This window comes from Belonocnema kinseyi, chromosome 1 (assembly GCF_010883055.1).
Source record: "Belonocnema kinseyi isolate 2016_QV_RU_SX_M_011 chromosome 1, B_treatae_v1, whole genome shotgun sequence".
Lineage (NCBI taxonomy): Eukaryota > Metazoa > Arthropoda > Insecta > Hymenoptera > Cynipidae > Belonocnema > Belonocnema kinseyi.
In genome coordinates, this window is record NC_046657.1 from 47,802,290 (window position 1) to 47,825,554 (window position 23,265).

Sequence of the window (23,265 nt, forward strand, 5' to 3'; positions counted from 1 at the left end):
ATACTTTAGAAAAAATTAAGTTTTTATTAATATTCATTAAATTTTAGTTACTATTTTTTATGAATATTTGTCATTACAGTTGTGATTTTCCTCGATAATGTTTAAAATGGCAAATTTAAATATTCTTCTTATTTTTGAAAATAAATCTTTTTAAGTTGCAAATTCAACAATATGCTTCAAAATTCATGTTTTTTTTTTAATTAGTCTTTTCTCGTATAAAATGAAACTGCTTACCTATAAATTAATTCATAAAAAAAAAGTTTTTTGTTTGAAATTTCAACAACTATTAAATTTTTGTTGACAATTCATCTGTTCTGGCCGACAGGGTTAAATATTAATTTTCTCCACAAAGAATCTCTACATTTGACAATTTAACTATTTTGTTAAATAGTCGACTATTTGGTTAAATTGATCTATTTTTATTTTAAAATTAAAAATTCGTTTCTTAAAATATTCAGTTTTAAAAATTTCAAATTGAAATATTTTTTATAGAAATATCAACTATTACATTTTTGTTTGAAATACGTTCTTCCAAATGCTTTTCTTTATTTAAAACTACTTTTTTTATTAAAAATTGTAATATTTAGTTGTTTTTTTGTTGAAAATTAATTTATTAAGTTAAAAATATAACTTTTCTATTTTCGGCATGCAAATTGAACAACCCCTACTTGAAATTATTCCATCTGGAGCACTTTCAGAATAATTCATTACTTTTTAAAAATTTTTGTTTAAAATTAAGAACAAAATTTCAAAGATAAAACGCGTCAAATTTTAGATTTTTGCACATATTTTTTGCAAAACTCACTCGAATGAGATATAAATATCTAAGAAGGTCAATCTCATCGCCTATAGTCTGGGATAACGAGTATAGGATAGATTATATAATCTCTAATCAAGCAACAGAATATTCCTTAGTTCAGCTCTTAGCTTAATTTTTCATTAATACATTAATCAGTTTTGCATCAACTTGGAAAAAATGAGAATCGTTTATACTCTGCTCTTCACCTCAGCAATCATTCTTAATTCTATCGGTAAATATAGTACTATAAAAATATTAATGACAAATATATAAATGTATATGTACACTTTCAAAAATATTTGTAAGCCTTCCACAAATGCTGCTTCTTCCCAATCTTGAGTTTGTCCAAAATTGTGATTAAACCCGGCACCAGGGGCCAATAAATATCCTTAAAAAATCAAAATATTATTTCTCTTTTCAATATTTATTCCTGATAGATTTTTTTATATTTGAATCTTAACAATCATTTAAAATAGTTCAAATTGACCCTTTTTTCTTGCTGCAGAATTAAGTAAAGAGTTTGAATGTTTACCTAATGGCGACCCTATTCCTGGCGTTCCGCTTCGAGTACCCTCCTATTTTTTGGAAAGAAATTCACCTGAGAGGATTGTTCCTAATGGTGGGCCTCTTCTTCCTGCCAGGGCTATATCTCCTTCTGCCAAGGTCACGTCTCTTCCTGCCACGGTCACGTATCCTCCTGCTAGGGCTACGCCTCCTTCTGTCAAGGTCACGTCTCCTCCTGCCAGGGCTACGTCTTCTTCTGCTGAGGCTAAGTTTCCTCCTGACAGGGCTACGTCTCCTTCTACCAAGTTCACGTCTCTTCCTGCCAGAGCCACTTCTTCTGGTGCGACGTGCATGTCTTCTCCTGCCAGGTTCATGGATCCTTTTAGGAGCCTTCCTTCTTCTGACGGACACGGCTACGGACTTGAACAACTAAGATTTCTTCGGCTCATTCCCTTTACGAATTCCCACCGGGTATTCAAACTTGGAAGATACACTTTTCCTGCCAACAAAGAAATTAAAATAAACCTGGGGAATCATAACTATAGGCCGGTGCCAACCCAAGAACAAATTGTATTATTATCATCAGATGAAGACGTCTTTGGGATAATAAAAACTTTTAATTTTTTTGTTGGAATATATACATATAATAATAACGGCAAAAGACGGGCCAAAATAAACAGGGAAAGCGGCAGGATTTCTTTATTGACTAGAGAAGAAATCCAAGATGCACCAGTAGGTTCCCGCCGCCAGATCAGGTGTAATTATAGAATAGAGAATGTACATAACAGCCCGCAAAATAATTAATCAAACCAGTAAATGTTGTAACTTAAGTGTTTTTTTTTTGTCATTTAAATTCGGATCAAAATTATTATTGTAACTAATTATATTAAAGTGTCGGTGTTTTAATGGTTCTCGAGGCTTTAATCTTTCACTAATGTTCCTGCCAGTCTTTTTCAGGAGCATTGGGACAGAACTTTATTTTTTTATGATTCAGCATGCGGGTCACAACTTTGATTGGATTTAGATATTCTTTTTTTTTCAAAATTGAAGCTATTTAAATTACTCAGAGACCACGCCAGAAAATACGTTACGCAAAATCGAAGGCTCTAAACTAGATATTTTTATTTTCGAGTCTCTGTTAATATACACTTTCATTTTCAAATTAAAAAATTTATCAATTAGAGTTTTTAAAGTTTAATAAAAATTTTTAAATTTTAATTGTTTATTTTCTGCCTTTTGATTGAAAACTGATCTTCTTGGTTATACATCACGCTTTTTTATTAAAAATTCAAGCATTTATTTAAAATTTCAATTATATAGTTAAGAATTCCTTTTATGGTTAAGGATTTATTATTTTAGGTGATCAACCATCTCTTTTGTTTAAAATTCAATCATTTTCTTGAAAATGATTTTTTTTGCATGAAATTGATCTTTTTCACGAAAAATTCACTTCTTTAAATTCATTTATTTGGAGGATCTTTTAACTATTTTATCAAGAATCCTCTTTTTATTTTGTGAATTCATCTAGTTCGCATATAAATTTAATAATTTAGTCTGAACTTGAACTATAATGTATATATTTTATACCACGACTCATAATTTTAGTTGAAAAGCTTCTTTTTAAATTATTATTGGTGATTGAAAATTTCACTATTCTAATTTAGCTTTAAAATGGATGTTTTTAGTAGCAAATTCAACTATTTGTTTGAAAATTCATCTATTTTGTAAAAAATTATTCTTCTTGGTTTAAAATTCATGATTTTCGGTAAAAATTCCAGTTTACAATTTAATATGTGTGGGTTTTTAGATGAAAAATGATATGATTTGTTTACAAATCTTGTGTTTGGTTTCTGTTTGAAAATTATTATATTTTATTTTTTAAAAATGGCCTTTTAATAAAAAGTTAATCTTCTTTGTTTAAAAATTTCTATTTTTTGTTTAAAATTATTATATTTAGCCAAAAATTCAGCTTCAAAGTGAAAAATTAATATTATTTCTTGATTTTTGGCAGAAAACTTATTGCATTTGTTTGAAAAGTTTTCTTTTTGGGTAGAGAATTTCTTTTCTTTTTTGCTTGAAATTTATTTCCTTTCAGTATTTAATTAAACTTTTTGCTTAAAAATTATAGAATTTTGTTAAAAATTTGGCTTTTTGATAGAAAATTAATGTTCTTGAATTAAAAATAACATCTTTTTTCAGTAAAAATTTCAGTTTTTCATTTCATAAACAATAATTTATTGCTTAATAATTTAACTATTTTTCTTAATTTTTTTCTGTATATATTTCGAATTTTTCGTGAAAACTTTTGGTATTTTGTTAAAAAATTTTCTTTTGTGAGAAAAAATTTTTTGTTTTGTTCAAAATTATATTTTCTGTATGAAAATTCCTTTTTTTTTGTTGCAAATTTTGTTTATGAAATTAAACTATACTTTTGACAATTATTTTATTTAAAATTTGGATTTCAAGCAAAAATGAATCTTCTTTGTTGAAAATTCATCTTTTTCAGTCGAAAATGTCATTACTTTGTTTAAAAGATATGTATTTTGATGAAAAGTAGTCATTTTTGGTTGGAAACTAATCTTCTTTTTAATTCCTTTTTTTCGTTGATAAAAAATATTTAGTTTTTTGTTATTCAATTTCAGTTTTTTGATTGGAAATTATTGTATCATTTTAAAAATTTGACTGTTTGGTGAAAAATAGATCTTCCCCAAGAAAAATTAATTTTTTTTAATATCATCTGTTTGGCTACAAATTAAACTAATTTTTTGAAAAATATTTTTTTGTTGTCAAAAATTAATATTTCTTGAGTAGAGTTTATTTATGTCTTGAGCATTCAATTAATTGCTTAAGGACAGAACAACTTCGTTAAGCATTGATTTTGTCGTTGTTGAAAAGAACTTTTTTTTTTAATTTTTCATTTAAAATTTGTATATTTTCCTGAAATTTCGTCTTTTTTGATAGTAAATTAATCTCCTTTACGAAAAATTTACTTTGTCTTACAATTTATCTGCCTGGCTGAAAATGTCCATATTTTTAGTTAAAGATTTTTCCTTTGATTTGAAAATTGATCTGTTATTATTTAAATTCAAAATTTCATTTAAAAGTTATTATTTAGTTGAAAATTAATTTTTTTGTTACAAATTGATTTCGTTCATTGAAAATCTCTCTATTACAATTTTAGGTTGAAAATAAACCCTTTTTGATATAAAATTTAACAGAGTGGATCATTAAAAATGATTGATTTCACCAGTGAGTAAAAATGGACTGATTCATCAGTCACTTTTAAACAATTAAAATTTATTGTCTAGGTTTTTGCTTTTACGGGCGATTATTGAAGAGGCGTTTAATCTATAAATTTGTACCGCTTTTACGTTCTTTTACAACCATCTCCCTGAGATAAGTCACAGCTCGTGAAGCTCCTGGAAAATTTTTATTACGCAGAGAGCTTGTCTCCTGGAGATAATTTATGTCGGCGATTGAATCTGTGGATTCTGTCTGGCAACGGTCGGCAACGTATTTAAAATTTTCAGCCGATCGAGAAAGACGACATTGTTTCCCCCGACGAGGGTAATCTATAGGTTTTAAATTTTCAAAAGTACCCAATCACTCTCTATTTTTATGCAAAGCCCGTCTCACCGGATCCCGACCGTACCTCAACCGTACAATAAAGACTTGACGTATGAATTCACGGGCGAAATAAACTTTACGTGCATATATTATTAGAAACTTCACCAGGGCTGTGGAGTCTTACTTTTGTCCCTGTACCTCTACCTGCTGGCTCCCGCAGCCTCCATCCCTTCCTTCAACCAAATTTCAACTCATTTTCTACAAAATAACAAAGAAAAGTAATATTTTTAGGGTCTTTTAGCTCTGGAACAAAAAAACCCACTCATAACTCATAACTCACAACTCAGGGAACTCGCAACTCATTATGGAACTCGCAACTCAGAGAATTCATCATTCATAACAAGCAGCTCACTACTTAGAGAACTTACAACTCACAACTCAGATAATTCACGACTTACAACTCAGAACTTAGAACTCACAACTCAGAGACTCACAATCTACAACTTGATACAAATCAGGAAGCTCACAACTTATAGAACAAAACTCGCCAAACCAGACAACTCACAACTCTCAACTCGGAAAAATCATAACTCACATCTCAGAGAACATACAACTCACAATTCACTACTCACAACTTAGAGCTCAAAACTCAGAGAACTAACAAATCACAACTTACAGAACTCATAACTCGCAACGCAGAGAACTTATAACTTTTAATTCATAACTCACAACTTCGGGAACTTAAAAATCACAACTCACAACCTAGAACTCAGAGAACTCAAAACTCTCAACTTGTGACTTAGAGAACTCACAACTCAGAGGCTAAAAACAACTCAGAAAACTCACAATTTAGAGAGCTAATAACTTTATAAACTAAAAACTCACTTCTTACAATATAGAGATCTTATAACTCACAACTTAGATAACTCACAACTCAGAGAACTCACAACTTCAAACTCAGAGAAATTTATCTTTCAGTGTTTGAAAATTAAATAATTGGGTAAAAATTCAGGTATTTTCTTGGAAATCCGTCTTTTTCGGTTTAAGACTAATTTTCTTTGAGAAAAATGTATTTTTCTTCGAACATTTAACTTTCAGGTTGAAAGTTGAACTATTTTCTCAAACATGTACAACTCAAATCCCACAATGAATCAGGGAACTCACTAATTGTAGAACTTAAAACTCAAAACTCAGAGAACTGATAATTCACAACTTATTAAGCTTACGACTCACGAATCACAAGCCATAACTTAGCGAACTTAAAACTCTCAACTTACAACTTACAAAACTCACAACTCCAACAAATTACAACTCAGAGACTCACAACTCGGAGAACTCACAAATCAGAGAACTCACAGCTCATAACTTAGATAACACAAAACTCACAACTGCAATAAATCACAGCTCAGATACTCATATTCTACAACTTGCAACCAATTAGGAAACTCAAAACTTATAGAATTAATAATTCGCAACTTCGAGAACTCATAACTCACAATCCAGAGAACTTAAAACTCACAACTCAGATAATTCGCAACTCACAACTCAGAACTCTTCTGCTTGGTGCAAAATTTTTTTTTTTAGTTGAAAAGTAATTTCCTATAGTATAAAATCAAACTTTGCTTCAAAATTATTGTATTTTGTTGAAAATTCCGCTTTCTGGTAGAAAGTTAATTTCTCTTGTTTAAAAATACCTTTTTTTTGGTGGAAATTTTTGTCTATTACAATATAACTTTCTTGCTAGAAACTTCTCGTATTTTGCTGATCATTCAGGTTTAAAGTGTAAAAATTAAACTATTCGATTAGAAATGTACCTTTTTGCGTTTGAGATTAAGCTATTTGTTTAAAAATTCATGTATATTTGTTAGAATTACTTTTTTTCAGTTGAAGATTAATTTTTTAAAGAGAAAATTTTACTATTCCGTGTTTTATTGTAATATTTTTTTTTGAAAAATTCGACCATTCAGTTGGGATTTTATTTATGTTGTTAAAAGTTTGCCTCTTTCTTCAAAAAATATTAGTTTCTGTTTAAAATATAGGTATTCTAATTTGTGTTTATTAAAAACATACCTTTTTTTAGTTGAAAGATTACATATTTTGTCGAAATTTTTTGTTTTTTGTTTGAAAATAATTCTTCTTTGTTGAAAATTTATCTTTTATCAATAAAAATTTAACTCAACTTTTTTTTTATATTTAAGATTCAGCTGCAGAGAAACTCTTTTATAGTGCCAATTTTTGGGCTGACGGTGGGTGGGAACTAACTCATTATAGCTCGCTCCGCTTTTGTTTATTCACGTCTGAGTGCTCCCCTGAGTAACAACCGCAGATCCCTCGTACCCCGCGCTGCTCATGTTACACGCACTTGCGGCGCGGCGTCAATTCTCGGAACGGCTACAGAAGGGAGGGCTATTAAAGGGTTTCAATGTATTTGGTTGAAAATGTATCTCTTTTAGTTGTAAATCCAACTTTGTTGAATAATTCGTAAAAAATTAATTCATTTTTCGTTCAAAAGTCATATTTTCAATTAAAAATGTATGTATTTTTTCCTTAAAATCATCTTTTATGCTTAAAAATTCAACAATTTGATAGACAATAAAATTATTTGGTTGAAAATAAACTTTTTAATTCAACATTCACATTTTTGAATGAAAATTTATTTCGTTTGGTAGAAATTAAACTATTTCAGTATACAATTGAAATATTTGACTAAAAATTGAACCACTTTTTCTTTAAACTTAACGATGTACTTACTAAGGAATTATCTTTTTTTCAAATAATTAAATTAAACTATTTTCTTGCAAATTACCTTTTTTTATAAAAAATTCCTGTTTCAATTTGGAAATTATCATTTTAAGTTGAAAATGTAACTATTTAGGTAGCAAATTTAACGATTTAGTTATAAATTAATCTATTTGTTTGAAAATTTAATTATTTGTTAGAAAATAAATTTTCTTTGTCGAAAATTCATCTTTTTCGCTTTCAAATTCAATTATATATGTATTTTTTTTGAATAGGCAAGAAATAGGGGGTAAATAGAGAAAGTGAGGTGAAATAGAAAGGGAAAGTAGGAGAATTAAGCAGAAATAAGGGGTGGGGAAGTAGGGAAAATAAGGGGAAAGGGATGAAGGAAGGAATTAAAATTGAAGCAAAATAATTGGAAATAAGGAGAAAAAAGAAGAGGGGAAGTAATTAGATAATAAAAGTAGGTGGAATTATGAGAGGAAAGGTAGAAGAACTGAGGGTAAATAAGAAGATGTAAGGTGAAATGAGGAAAAATTATAGTAGTGAAAGTAAAAGAAATGAGAGTAAAGTAGGTGAACTATGTGGATTAAAGGAAAAAGAAAGGGGAAGTAGGGGAAGCAGGAGACGTAAGGATAAGGGAAGCACTGCAACTTAGGGGTAATAATGAGAAGAGAAGTGGTAATTAGGGAGCGGGAGTAGGAAAATTGAGTTTACGTAAACGGAAGTACAAGAAATGATTAAAAGTGAAGGTGAATGGGAATGGTGAAGAGATAGTTCCGGAAGGACAGTAGTAGAAGAAGGGTCTTAACTGGAGAAGCAAGGAGATGAGAAAGTAGAGGAGGAAGATGTTACATAAGGGTGAAATTAAAATAAAAAGACAAGGTTAAGTCAGGAGAGGTGATGTAAGGAAAATTAGGAAAGCAAAAGTAGGGGAAATTAAGATAAAATTCGGGCAGTAAAGAAAAGGAAAGGAGGGTAATTAATTTGAGGGAAAGTGAAAGGAACGAGTAGGTTTAAGGCTAGCTGAAGTGAGATGAAATAAGGGAAAATAATGAGAGGTAAAGTGAAAGAAGTGAGAAAAGAAAGAAATAGGGAAGGAGTAGGAGGAATTATGTGTTGTAATGATAGGAGTAAGAGGGTAAATCAGGGTGGGGAAGGCGGAGAAGTAGGTCTAACTGAGGGGAAATAAGATAAATGCGTAAAAATGTAGTGGAAATAAATAAAAGAATAGTATAGGAAATGAGGGGAGGGAAAGAGAAGGAAGTTAAGGGGTATAAGAGGGTGATGTAAAATATGGAAAAATGACGGGAGGTGAATTAAAAGAGGTAAGGCTAAAGGAAATAGAGATGGAGTAGGAAGAGTGAGGTGTGATAATAGAAGGAGAAGGAGGTTAAATCAGGGAGGGGAAGTAGTAAAAGCAAGTTTAAGTGCGGGAAGGTAGGAGAAATGAGTAGAAATAACGGCGTCTATAGGTGGTGGAGTGATGAGTAGGGTTAGGGAAGTAGTGGAAAGAGGGTGTGAGGTGGCAAAGCAAGGAAATGAGGAAGTAGAGGAAAAAAATGTTGGGGAGGGGGATGAAGGGCGAACTAGGGGAATATAGAAGGAGTAAGGGTGGGTAAATAAGAGAGGGGGTGGTTCTTCTCAAAATTCGGATTTATTTGAGCAGTTTATTTTTTTGATCGCAGATGAGGTATGAAAATTGAAAGAGGCTTGCCTCTAAGTGAGGAAAATTAACATAAAGGCTATTTTTAGAGCCCGAGTCATGTCAACCGGTCGGCCATAAAACCTCACGCACATTGAGAGAGCAACGGGTACGCAACCAGGCTCGCCGTGACTTCCTAGTTTCGAGAAATCGAAACGGCTGTACGCTTTCGCGACTTCGCGTACGTGTGTAATTTTTTTTACAATAACTGGCTAAATGTTCAGCTTTCCCTTGAGCCGCGAACCTCTTTATGAAAAAAAATTTTCAAAGATTTTTAACAAATATTTTACTTAGTACACTGGATTACATAAAATTATGGTAGATTAATCCGCCTTAGCTAGACTTTTAATCAAATGGTTGAGATTTCAAATAAAAAGGTTTAATCTTTCAAGCAGAATTGAATAATTCAATTTTCAGTTAAAAACTAAATTTTAACTGAAAATAATGAATTTTTAATAAAATAGTTAAATTTTCTACTAAACAAGTAATAAAAGATAAACTCTTTACGAATAATGGAATACTTTTCGATTCAATAAAAAAAAATATTTACAAAAAGAAACGAATATTTGACTAAAATTACGGATTCTAAACCAAACAAAGTTTATGGCAACATTGTTTAATGTTCTAAAAAGAACTTCTTTGTAGCCAAAATAATTTTTCTTTTGTTTTTTGATCAAAATTAATCTTTTTGCCTGAAAATTCCTGGTCTTCAATAAAATTTGAACCTTTATTATTTTCAAATTAAAATATTTTTTTGTTAACATATTTACTATTAAATTTTTGGTTGAAAACCCATTTTTTAAAGTTGAAATTTAAAATCCTTGGCTAGATGTTGAATTATTTTCTTAAAAATGTTGAAAATTCCTCTTCTTCAGTAAAATTCAAACTTTTATTATAATTTTCAAATTAAAATATTTTGTGATTGGCATACTAACTATTAAATTTTTGTTGAAAATCAATTTTTTAAGGTTGAACTTTAAAATCTTTGGTTGGATGTTAAATTATTTTCTTAAAAATGTATTTGTTTTATAATTATTTCATAGTTCAGTAGAAAATTCACCTAGTCGGTTGAGAAAGGAACTAATTTCCCGAAAATTTGATATTATTATTAATTTTTTTTTGTAAAGTTACGCTTTCTAATAAAAAATTGGACTATTTGCGTGAAAAATCGGTTTCTTAACTTAGAAAGAAATAATTGAATGAAAAAAATTGGGCAAATTTTCCACAAGAAATAGATTACTTCTCTTTTCAATTAAAAAAATATAAAAAACGGATTTTCATCAACACAGTTGAATCATTAATCGTAATATGACTTTTTAATGACAAAGAGTAATTTTGTATTAAAAAGACCATTTTTTAATACATTTCCACCAAAAAGATAAATTTACAATCTACAATGAAATAGTTAAATTTCCAACAAAAATTAAAAATCTTTAACCATAAAAATAAATTTTAAAGAATATAATTAAAATCTCAAACAAAAAAATTAATTTTTTAGCGAAATAGTGGAATTTTCTACGCAAAAGGTGAATTTTAAACCAGTAAGTTTAATTTTTTATACCAGAAAGACAAATTTTCAATCAAATATTTAACTTTTGAGCGAATAATTTTTCAAAAACAATGGAATAGTCAAATAAGAATAAAATAGATAAATTGTTACTTAAAAAATGTAATTTCAAACAAACAAAAAAGTTTTTAAACAAAATAAGTGGACGTATAAACCGAAAAATTTGCTTGTAACCAATTTTGCAAAACAATTGGAGCAGTTACATTTTTAGTTGAAAAATTAATTCATAACGAAAAAAATAATGTTTACAAAATATTAAACTACTTTACTCAAATTATGAGTTTTAAACTCAACTAGTTAAATTTTCACATTATAAATAAATTTATAACCATTAAACGACGATTTTTCAAAAAAAAATTTTAATTTTCAGAAAAAATTAAGAATCTTTGAACCAGAAATCAAATTTTTAACAACAAAAATAAATTTATTATGAATTAATTTTTTGTTTTGTTTGATGATTTATTAATTCTGTTAAAATTTATATTTATAGATTGAGGATTGGACCATATTGTAAAAAATCGTGTCTTTGAATTGAAAATTAACAGTTTGGTAACAAATTGAACTATTTGATTAAAAACTGAATCATTTTTAATGAAGATTGAACTATTTGGTTAAAAATTATTTTTTTATTGAAAAATCATATTTTCTGGTTAAAAACTCAAATAATTGAAAAAATTCGTCTTTTTAGCTTCAAAATTATAACAAAAATTTTTTTTAATTGATGCTTTTTTCAAAATTCATTTTTTGTTGTTCAAAACTACATTTTAAATGCAAAATGTAACTATTGTACTTTCGATTTGTGATTTATTTTTCAAATCTTCGTTTGAAAACTAATTTTTACAATTGCAAATGGAACTATTCCATTTACCGTTTGAAATTTATCTTTTTATTTTAAAGATCCAACTATTTGGTTTGATTTGTTGAAAAATGTTCATTTGTGGTTAAAATCAAATGTTGATTTTTTATAATTAAAATTTTTTTGACTGAAATATTAACTATCAAATTTTTTGCTGAAAATACATCTTATTAGGTTGATATTCAAACTTTTAATTCAAAAGATAAAATTTCTAGATTTCTCAACTTTTTGGTTAAAACTTTGTCATTTTTGTTAAAAAATGAATATTCAACCTCTTGTTGGAAATTACAACTACTTTCTTAAAAATTCAATTATTTGGTTGGAACTTTATGTAATTGAAGTTCAAAATTCGTATTTTTACGGCATAAAATTAGTGTTCTAAGTGAAAAATGCATTTATTAAATTACAAATTTATATTTAGCTGAAAATATGTCATTTTTAGTAAAAAATTAATTCTTCTTGGTCAAAAATTTATAAAATCCATTTGAAAATTTTACTTTTTACGGTAAAAAGTTAATCTTCTCGGTTAAAAATTCAATTATTTAACTACAAATTTGTATTCTGTTAAAAATTTATAATTTAGGTCAAAAAATAAAGGTTTTGGTTAACTACTGGTCTTTTGGTTAGAAAAGTAGTCTCTTATGTTAAATTCAAATGTTCTTGTTTTTTTAAAAATAAAAATGGTTTTAGGTTAAAATATTAGGAATTACATTTTTATCAGAAAATCCATCTTTTTGGTTGAAATTCAAACTTCTTGTTTAAAAGTTAAATTATTATTTTTTTAATTCAACTATTTGGTGGCAAGTTAAAGTACAATGTTAAAAATTCGTCTTTTTACGGCAGAAACTTAATCTTCTCCGTAAAAAATTTAACTATTTAATTAAAGTTAATATTTGGTTGAATGTGTCATTTTTGGTAAAAAATAATTGAAACATTAACTAATAAAAGCGAGACAAATATTTTAGATATTTCCATGACACCGCTCTTTTTTTAGAGAGATTGTGTCATTCTTAAATATGTGACTGGGTATAGTAGAGTTCCCATAGTTTGAATAAAATTTCCTGCAAGTCTCGCCATATAATTCAAAGAACATGTCTTTAAATAAGTTGAATTTTCTGCGAGCGAGCCTTCTACTGGTAAACATTATATCGTTATCTTGTGTAAAAAGAAAAAAAAAAGACGTTTTATTTTTCTCGCCGTGCCACATGAATAGCGGACTAGGCAAGCATTTTTATAGTGTCTTTTGCGACGACCCTGAAAAACACGTTCCTTCTCCCTCTCTCTTTTTCTCCACTACTCAGTCTAGCTGTCAAGAACGTAAATCCACGCGTTGACTACTGGACCAAGAAATAAGAGAACTAAGAGCAGGGAAAAAAAGAATAGGAAAATGAGGTAATAAGAGAAGAAGAAGAGAAGAGAAGAAGAAGGGAAGAAGAGAAGAAGAGAAGGAAAGAAAAGGAGAAGAAGGGAAGAAGAGAATGAGAAAAGAAGAGACAAAGAGAAGCAGATCATAAAAGCAGAAAAGAAGAAAATAAGAGAGCCAAAAAAGGTTTTCTTTAGAAAAAGAAAACAATTTTCATCCAAGAAGACCAATTTTCAAGAAGAAGAAGAATTTTTCTTTTAAATGGTTAAAAAAATTAATTTTTAACAACAAAACAATGCATTTTGCAAACAGTTTAATTTAACCGAAAAAGATGAATTCTTAAACAAAGAGTTGAATTTAAAAATTATCATTGATAAATTTCCAAACAAAATGAAATAGTTAAATTTTCGAGAAAAAATTAATTTTTAATAAAAAATAAGCTTTTCTATCCAAAAATTAAATTTTTCAACGAAAGAGGTGAATCTTAAAAAAAAAGAATTCAAATATATAGATATTTCAACTATTAACGAAGTAGTTGAATTTTTAAACAAATAGTTACATTTTCAATTTATAAAGACAAATTTTTCGCAAACTAGTACAATTTTCAACAAAAAAATTAAACAGAGAAAAAAATTTACAAAATAGTGTAAAAAGTGAATCATGATAATAATTGAATCCTCAACAAGAAAGACGATTTATCAATCAAAACATTCAATTTTTAACTATTTGTACAAATAAATTTCTAAACAAAATAAAATAGATAAATTTCCAGGAGAATAAAATTTCAAACAAAAAGTAATTTTTGTCAAAAAAGTTAATTTTATAAGCAAAGAGGTGAATCAAGAAACCCAGTAGTTGAATTTTAAACCAAGTGGTTCAATTTTTATCTCAATAGTTAAAAGAAAAAACAGGACAAAATAGTTTGAAAAGTTTATTTAAACAGAAAAAAAAACGAATTTTCTTACAGTTGAGTTTAAACAAATAAGGCGAATTTTTAACTAAATACCTGAATCCTTAAAAAAAAAGACGATTCTCAACTATTTCCATATAAATAAATTTCCAATTAAAAATAGAATATTTAAATTTTCAAAGTAAAAAATATTTCGATAAAAAAAAATAATAATAATAACTTTCGTCACAAAATATCAATGTTTAATGAGAAATATACATTAAAAAAAATATTCACAATTTTATTTAAAAAAATTAGTTCTCATCTAAAAACAATTCTAATGAAATATTTCAATTTTCTACGACTAAAATGAATTTTCAACGTAAAATATAAATTAAAAAAAATTAAAAAAGAAATAAGTTGAACATTCAACCCAAAAGATGATTTTATGACGAAGAAGGTGTTTTTGTTTATAAACGTAAAGATGTTCATTTCTTTGACTAGAGAAAATATTTAACTAAAAAAGTGATAATTTATTAATCAAGAAGATAATTCTTTGAAAATAGAATAGTTTAATTTTTAATCGAAAAATACGATTTTGAACAAAAGAAGAAATTTTGAAGCAAATAGTTGAATCTGCACACAAACAGTTTAATATTTCACCAAACTGTTAAATATTTAAGCAAAAGAGACGAATTAAATTTTCAATTAGAAAACATGAATTCTTAACCAAAATGATAAATCTTTAAACAAAAAGAAACTGAATACTTGAAAAACTTTGCGTTCTATTAATTCAGTTCCTTCAGCAGAATTTCTTCAAAATTATTGAAAAAATGCGAATAATTAAAAAAGGTATTTAAAAGGCTTCAACGTTTTGACGAGATTAAAAAATAATTTAAAATTTGAAAAGATTCCAATAAATTAAAAATAAAATTCAGATCTTTAAAGATTTCGAAATAAAATGTTGAAGTATTTTAAAGATTTTGAATGCTTTAAAAAACTGAAAAAATTTCAAAAGGATTCCAAAATTGTATAAAAATAATTTGCAAGATAAGCAGACAACTGTTTTCTATTATTTTCTAAAAATATTATGACTTTTAAAAGTTTGACAGAAATTAAAAATCTTTTAAACTTTTCAAAGATTTTCGAAAATCTATAAAATATTTTTTAGATGCTTCCAGTCTTCTAAAGGTCATAAATATCTTTTAAACTGATTTGAACTTTTCCTAATAGTCTCTAAGAACATCTAAAATAAAAAAATCCCCTTAAAAAATTGGATCCTTTTTAGAAACTTCTAAAAACTTTCAAATAAGAAAATAGGTGAATAGAGTTGATGAAAATAAAAAGAAAGTATGAGAAGAAGTGCTTAAGAGAAGAAGAGAAGAGGTGATAAAGAAGCGAAGAGAAGAAGAGAAGAAGAGAAGACGAAGAGAGTTAATTGAGAAAGGAAAGAAGAAAAGACGAAAAGATGAAGAAATTTTATGAAGAAAAGAAGAGAAGAGTAGAGGTAATTAAGAAAAGAAGATGGGAGATAATTAATAAAAGAGTAACGTAGAAAAACTGATTTAGAAAAAAAGTGTAGGGTTAATGAAGAAAAGAAGAAACGAAGAGAAAAGGGGATGAAGATAAGGTGTGATGAAGATAAGGTGCGATGAAGAGCAGAAGAGAAGAAGAGTAAAGGTAATAAAGAAAAAAGAAAATAATAGTAGATGTGGCGAAGAGAATAATGGAAGAAGAGTAGAGGTAATGGAGAAGATTTAAAAAAAAGAAGAAAAGAGCAAGAGGAAAAGAGAAAAAGAGAAGAAGAGTAGAGGTTATATAGAAAAAAAGAAGATACATAGAGGTGATAAAAATAAAAAATCAATAAGAGAAGAAATGAAGAAATGAAGAGCGGGAAAAGAGAAAAAGCGAAGAAGAGAAGAGGTAATAAAGATAAGAAAAGAAGAAGGGAAGAAGCGAAAAAGAGAAGAAGAGAAAAAGAGAATAAGAAACGTAGAAGAGAAGAGAAGAAGAGAAGTAAAGAGGAGAAGAAGCGAAAATGGAAAAAGGGAAGAGAATGTGAAAAGAAAAAAAAAAGAGTTAAAGGAAATAGAAGAAGAAAATAAAAAGTAGAAAAAGAAAAGAAGACTACTGGTATTAAAAAAAGTAGAGAAGTCGATGATAGATAATCCAAAGAAGAAAAGAAGAAGAGAAGAAAATCAGAAGATAAAAAGAGAAGAAGATAAGAAGAGAAAAAGCGAAGAAGAGGATAAAAAATAAGAGAAGAAGTGTAGAGGAGAAGAAGAAAGAAAGAGAGGAACAGAAGAAAATAAAAGGTGACGATAAAAAGAAGAGAAGAATGAAAGGTAATACAGCAAAGAACATAACAAAAGAAGAAAAAAAAGAAAATCGTAGAAGAGGTAGTAAAGCAATTATAAGAAAATGAGGATGCGCGATGAAGATAAGAGGAGAAGAAGAGAAAAGCAGATGAGAAAAAGTCTAAGAGAGAATAAGAAAAAGAGGGGAAGATATGATGAAAAAGAAGAAGAGGAAAAACAGATACAGCGGAGGCTTTTAGGCACAGAAATGTTTATCCACGCAATATTGGCTCTTCTATACCACTCGCCGGTGAGCCAACCGATTTGTTTAATTTGTTAAGTGTTAATTTTATATAATTTTTTTCTCAAACAGCCAACAAATGCGAGATCCTCTTTTGACCTAAACAGTCGAGCAAACACCGGGAGCCCCACGGCCTTTACGCTCTTGGCTACTTGCGGCTTTCGCAATACCAAACCTTTCAATTACTATTATCTTATTCTTGAAAAATTTCAAAATCCCTCGAAAGCTGGGACCTCTCTAATTTTACAATCCTATTTACAGACTCTCCAAACTACTCTTCTACCTTTTTCTCACATGTCACTGCATTCTAGCAATTCTTCAATTTATTGAAACGTATTAACAAAAAAAATTTCTATCTGACATCTACCTTGAAATCTTGAATTACACATTCAATTATTATTATTATTATTATTATTATTATAAGAAATTTTGATTATCTGGATTACATGGCTCACTTGGATTACAATGTATTACACATTGATCAGCAACTATGAATTTTTGTTTACTCGGATTATTCAGATGTTATCTAAATTAATCCGCTTTTAATCGAGACAGTTCGGAGTAATTTAGGTAATCCACTTGTAATCCAAAGTAATCCAGGTAATTCGGAGTAACTTACGTAGATAATCTCTTTTTTTGTAAGTTTAAGTATTCCATTTTAAATTGAAAAATTACCTTGCTTAGTTGAAAATTCTCCCACTTGGTTAATATTGAAACGACGTAGTCAAAAATGTATTCTTCTGTTTGACGATTGTTGATTTTACTTAGAAATTCATTTCTTTGGTTGAAAGTTTAACGAGTTTTTTAAAACTTCTATTTTTCTGTTAAAAAAGTAATTTTTTAAAATGAAAATTCAACTATTTCTTTTTAGCTGACATTTTGTCTCTCTTAGACGAAAATTAATGTGTTTTGTTGAAATTTCGTTTTACTGCTAATAAATTGAAATTCTTGTTTGAAAATTGGTCTTTTTAGTTAAAAATGTATGTATATTAGTGAATCATTTAGCTGTATTTTTTTAATTCATTTTTTTGTCAAAAATTAATTTTTTAACTAAGAATGCAACTTTTCTATTTTTGATTGTGTATTCATCATTTTCCGTTGAAAATTGATGCAGTTTGCTGAAAGATTTTGTTGTTGAAAATTAATTTTCTTGTTTTAAAATCAATCTAATTTGTTGCGAATTAACCTATTCCTGTCAAAACTATCATTTGTAGTTTTAGATTCAACTGTTTTGTGGAAAATTCGTCTTTTCGGTTAAGGATTTATCTATTTTAGTAATAATTAATTTTGTTGTTGTTGATAAAACTGTTTTTTATCATTTAAATATTTTTTGTTAAAAATAAGATCTATTACAATTTTTTCTTGATAATTTATATCTTTTGGTGAAAAATGCATTTTTTCGTTGGAAATGCAACAATTTTGTTGAAATTTTTTTTTTTTGGTTTAGGGTTTTTCATTTTAGTTAAAAATTTATGTTTTACTTATTGAAAATGTTTTCTGTTTAAGTTAAAAATTAATTTTTAGGGGACAATTAACTATTTTACTTTTGTTCTTCTTTCTCAATTAAAAATATCTCTATTTTATCGAAAATTCGTTTCTTGCTTAGAAAATTCATTATTTTGTTAAAAAATTTTCTTTCTTTTAACTAACTATTCAACTTCAGCATTTATACTTGCAAAATTATCCTTTTTAATTGAAAATTTTATTCTTTTTTTTCGTCGAAAATTTTTCTTTTTCAACTGAAAATTTAACTCTTTTTCTGAGCGTTCTTTGTCCCTTAAAAATTAATCTATTTTGTTAAAATTTCATTATTTACTAGAGAATTAGGATTCTTTTTTGAAAGCTCATCTTTTTGTTTATAAATTTAACTATATTGTTGAAAAACTTAACTATGATGTTAATTCGTTTTGCTTTTTGGTAGAAAATTAGCTAATTGTTTTTTTTTGTAATAAAATTATTCTCCATGCTAAAAAATCTACCTTTATCGTAAAAAATCTTTTCATTTGGGGGGTTTAAAATTTATTTTATCAATTAAAAATTTATCTTCCATTTTAACTTAAAAATTAATATTTTTAGTTAAAAACTAATTATTTAGTTGAAAATTAATTTTTTAAATAGAAAATTGGAGTTCTTTGTTGCAAGTTCAATTTTTTGACAATTAATTAATTTCTTTAATCTAAGAATTTTACTGTATAATTTTTAAGATTTTAATTTTTTGTTTAAAAATTAATTTTTGTAACTGAAAATTCTACTCCTTGGTTTAAATATGGTATTACTTTTTGAACAAATTTCAGGTTAAAGATTCATATTTTTTTGTTGAAAATTTTAATATTTTATTGAAAATTCCTTCCTTTTTTTCAAAACTTAATTTTTGAAGTGAAAATATAATCATTTCATTTCTGGGTGAAATTTATCTTTCTAGTTCAAAATTAATCACTTGGTTCGAAATTTTGACTAATTTGTTGAAAAATCGTTCCTTTTTTCATTGAAAAAAAAATATAATTTTTCCTTTTGAATTGAAAACTAAACTGTTTCATTTTAATTAAAATTTTGTATTTTTGAGTTAGAAATTAATGTGAACATACATATTTCTCGAGTTGAACATTCTTGGCTTTAGTTAAAAATTCATATTTTAGGTTGATAATTTAATTTTTTTATTTTGTTAAAAGTTAGCTTTTAAAAAATTTTTTTTAAATTGAAAATTAGTATTTTGAATTAGATCCTCATTTATTTCATTCATAATTACAAATTGAACTTTTTCAGTTAATAATTGATTTCTTTGATTCAAAATTTTATTATTTAATTGAAGATTCGTTTTGTTTTCTTTTTAAAAGATATTTTTTTTCTAATGAAAATTAAATAATTTTTTAATTTCTTTCCTTTGGTAGAAAGTTAATTTTTTTGGTGGAGATTTTTTTAAGTTGAAAATTAATATTTTAAAATAAATGTTTAACTATTCCATTTATATTTGAAAATATATCTTTTTCAGTTTGAACTTCATTTCTTTGGTTGAAAACTTTACTGCTTTGTTGAAAATTAACTTTTTTCTCTGAAAATTAGTTTTTTTTTAACTGAAAATTTAACTATGTTTGTAGGGAGGTAACTATTATCTTATTCTTGAAATTTTTAAATACAGCTATGAATTTTCAACCAAAAAGTTAATTTTCAACCAAATAATAGAATTTTTTAAGTCAAAAATAATTCTTTAGAAAAATGTTTTATTTGCAATTCAAAAAGTGAAATTTTTGACAAAAAAGTTTATTTTCAGCCAAGAAAAATGAATTTTTAAAAATAAAAAAGACTTTTCTACCATAAAAGTCGATTTTTATAAAAAATTGTAATAATTAAATATTTTTATCATAGTTTTATTGACGAAAAAAATGAATGTTAAACGAAACAATAAAATTTTTAATCAAATAATTTAATTTTTAATTTGCAACACAATAGTTAAATTTTCAACCAAATGGTTGAATTTGAAATTGGTAAAAAAAATAATAATTCAATAAAATTGAATTTTTTTAAGTAGTTTTTTTTGCAGAAAATTAATTTCTCTAATTGAAAATGTGATTATTCCATTGTTAGCTGAGAATATGTCCTTTTTAGTTGAAAATTCGTTTTTTTTTTGTAGATAATCAATCTCTTAAATGACAATTTAAATGTTGCGTCTTTTAGATCAAACTATATCGTACTTCGTTAAAAATTTATCTTTTGCGTAGAATTTTTTTTTTCTAGGTTGAAATTGAATATTTTTCAACTAACTATTTAACTTTTTCATTCATACTTAGAAAATTTTATTTTTTAGTTAAAACTTGATTTCTTTGATTAAAAATTTAACTATTGTATTGAAAAATTGTTGAAAAAAAATTTTTTTAATGTTCTTGTTGAGTTTAAAATTTAACTATTCTAAAAATAGTTTTTTTTTGGCATAAAATTAATTTCTTTAAATGCAAGTATAATTATTCCTTTGTTGGTTAACAATAATTTCCTTCAAATGAATTTTTTTATGGTGCAAAATAAAAATACTGCTTCCTAACCTCAAAGTTTAAAAAATACATGAAGCCTTTTGTGCGAAATAAAATAAAAGGAAAAGAAAGAAGTGTCTTTCCAAAAAAATGTTAATTTGTTTTTTATTTTTAAAGCCGAAATAATTATTTTTTCAAAAAGATCTTTTCATGAATAGGAGAAAACTGTCCAAATTTGACTTAAATCGGTCAAGTTTGTTTTTAAGTGGGTACACTTGAGAAATAGTGCCCCACATGTATATGCATAATCTCATGTAAATGAATTGACTAAATTAACCTTTTTGTAGATGTAGAGTAATGTCGATCGTAAAGCAGTCAGGTAAATAGTTCCGTGTTTTGCACCTGATAAAATTAAAATAAAGGCACTCATCTCATTTTCATTCTAATAAGTATACGGCGTGTGTGTGTGTGTGTGTGTTTTTGTGTGAGTGTGAGAGAGAGGCGCGAACTTTCTTCTCTCTCGTTTACGGGGTAAAGTTACTGGGGAATCCCGCATATCATTAAAATCCTTAAGGCCGTTCACGTGGTCGCCTTAAGCCTCGTTTACACAATTATGACAATGCGCGCGTGAGTACTCCAATTTGAATTTATACTGCGGAATACGCAACAAAGTGCCGGCAGATTTACAAATTAAGGTAAATCTCTAAAACAACAGAAGGAATCAACTTCTCCCTAATTATGTCAAATTTTCCATGTTTTTATTTTCCAACTTCTACTTTACCAACAAAAAAAAAGGTTTTATAGTTTGCCCCCTTTTTTTTAAATTAATTAATTTTTTTGAAAATAAATTTGTTGAGTTTTCGACGAAACACTATAATCTCAACAAAATAGTTCAATTTTTCACAAGTAGCTGAAATTTTAACCTTGGGATATAAGTTCTTAACCTAAAAAAAGATTTTTTGAGACAGAATAATTTAATTTTTAAATAAATAATTTAATTTTTCTCTAAAGTATGTCAAACCATATGTATCAGCATGTGAAACAGCAAAAATATGACTTTTCAACCAAAAAGTTAATTTTTAAGCAAATAGTTTAATTTTTTCCAACATAATTGAATTTTCAAGCAAAGACAAGAATATTTAGAAAAAAGTTAAATTTGCAATCCGACTTTTTTAATTTTTAACAAAAAAGAGCTCAGCCAAGAGAGATGAATTTTCAATAATGAAAAGAGACTTTTCTACCATAAAAGATGTATTTTTAATAAAAAAAAGACGAATTTCCAACAAAAAAGAGTGATTTCGAAAAAACGGTTAAATTTTGAACGACATAACGAAACGTATAACCAAATTATTTTATTTTCTAACCAAGATGATTAATTTTCTATCCAATAAGGTTAATTTCTAAGTAAGAAGATGAATTATTATGCACAAAAGACGGATTTTGAAAAAAATGCTTCTAATTAAATTTTTAAAAGAAAAGAAAATTTGTCAAGAAAATAGATAAATTTTTAAATAAATAATTTCATTTTTCACCAAATAAGTTAAATTTTTAACTACAGCTATGAATTTTCAACCAAAAAGTTAATTTTCAACCAAATAATAGAATTTTTTAGTAAAACGTTTTATTTGCAATTCGAAAAGTGAAATTTTTGACAAAAAAGTTCATTTTCAGCAAAGAAAAATGAATTTTTTAAAATAAAAAAGACTTTTCTACTATAAAAGTCGATTTTTATAAAAAATTGTAATGATTAAATACTTTTATCATAGTTTTATTGACGAAAAAAAATGAATTTTAAACAAAACAATGAACTTTTTAACCAAATAATTTAATTTTTAAATAAGATGATTTTTCTCTACCAAACAAGAATAAAAATACATTAATTTTGAAGCAAATAGTTCGAATGAATTTTTGACCACAAAAATATTTCTTTGTCACAATTGTTAAATTTTTAAATGTATTGCTTAGATCTAAACCAAAGCAGTTGAATTTCCGAATAAAAATACGACTTTTCAATAAAAAAATGCTAATGGTCAACCAAATAGTTTAATTTTTCACTGAATGGTTGAATTTCCAAACCAAGAAGACAATGTTTTTTAAGACAGTTAAATTTTGAGCCCAAAAAAGGGAAATTTCGACAAAAAAAAAATGGATTTTCAAGAGCAAATTTGACTCTCAACCAAATAGTTGAAATTTAACCAAAAAAATATTAATTAAAAAAATACCTATTTTTTCAAAAGAAAAGTTTGATTTTTAAAAAAATTTTAATTAAGTAGTAAAAATTAATCTTTAATAAAAAACAACCTTTTTCATCCTAGTTATATAATTTTCAAATTAATGGTTTAATTTTCAACAAAAAAATCTGAATTTTCGGCAAAAAGATTCCTTTATAGCCACGAAAGACGATTTTTCTACCACAAAAGATAAATGTCTAAAAACTGTGATTTTTTTAAATTGTTGAATTTAAACAAATGACTGATTTTTTCACAAAAAAATTGTTATTTTGAAATAAAAACTTTGAATTTTCGAAAAACAAAATTTAAAAAAAAAATAATTTTCGACCAAACAGTTGGATTTTTAATTGATAAAAGAAAAAGTTTCAAAAATATAAATTCTTAACAGAAAAGATACTTTTCAACCGAATTATTTAATTTTTAACCAAATAAATGACTTTTTAAGACAAAAAGAAGAAGTTTTTAGAAGACAGTTAAATTTTCAA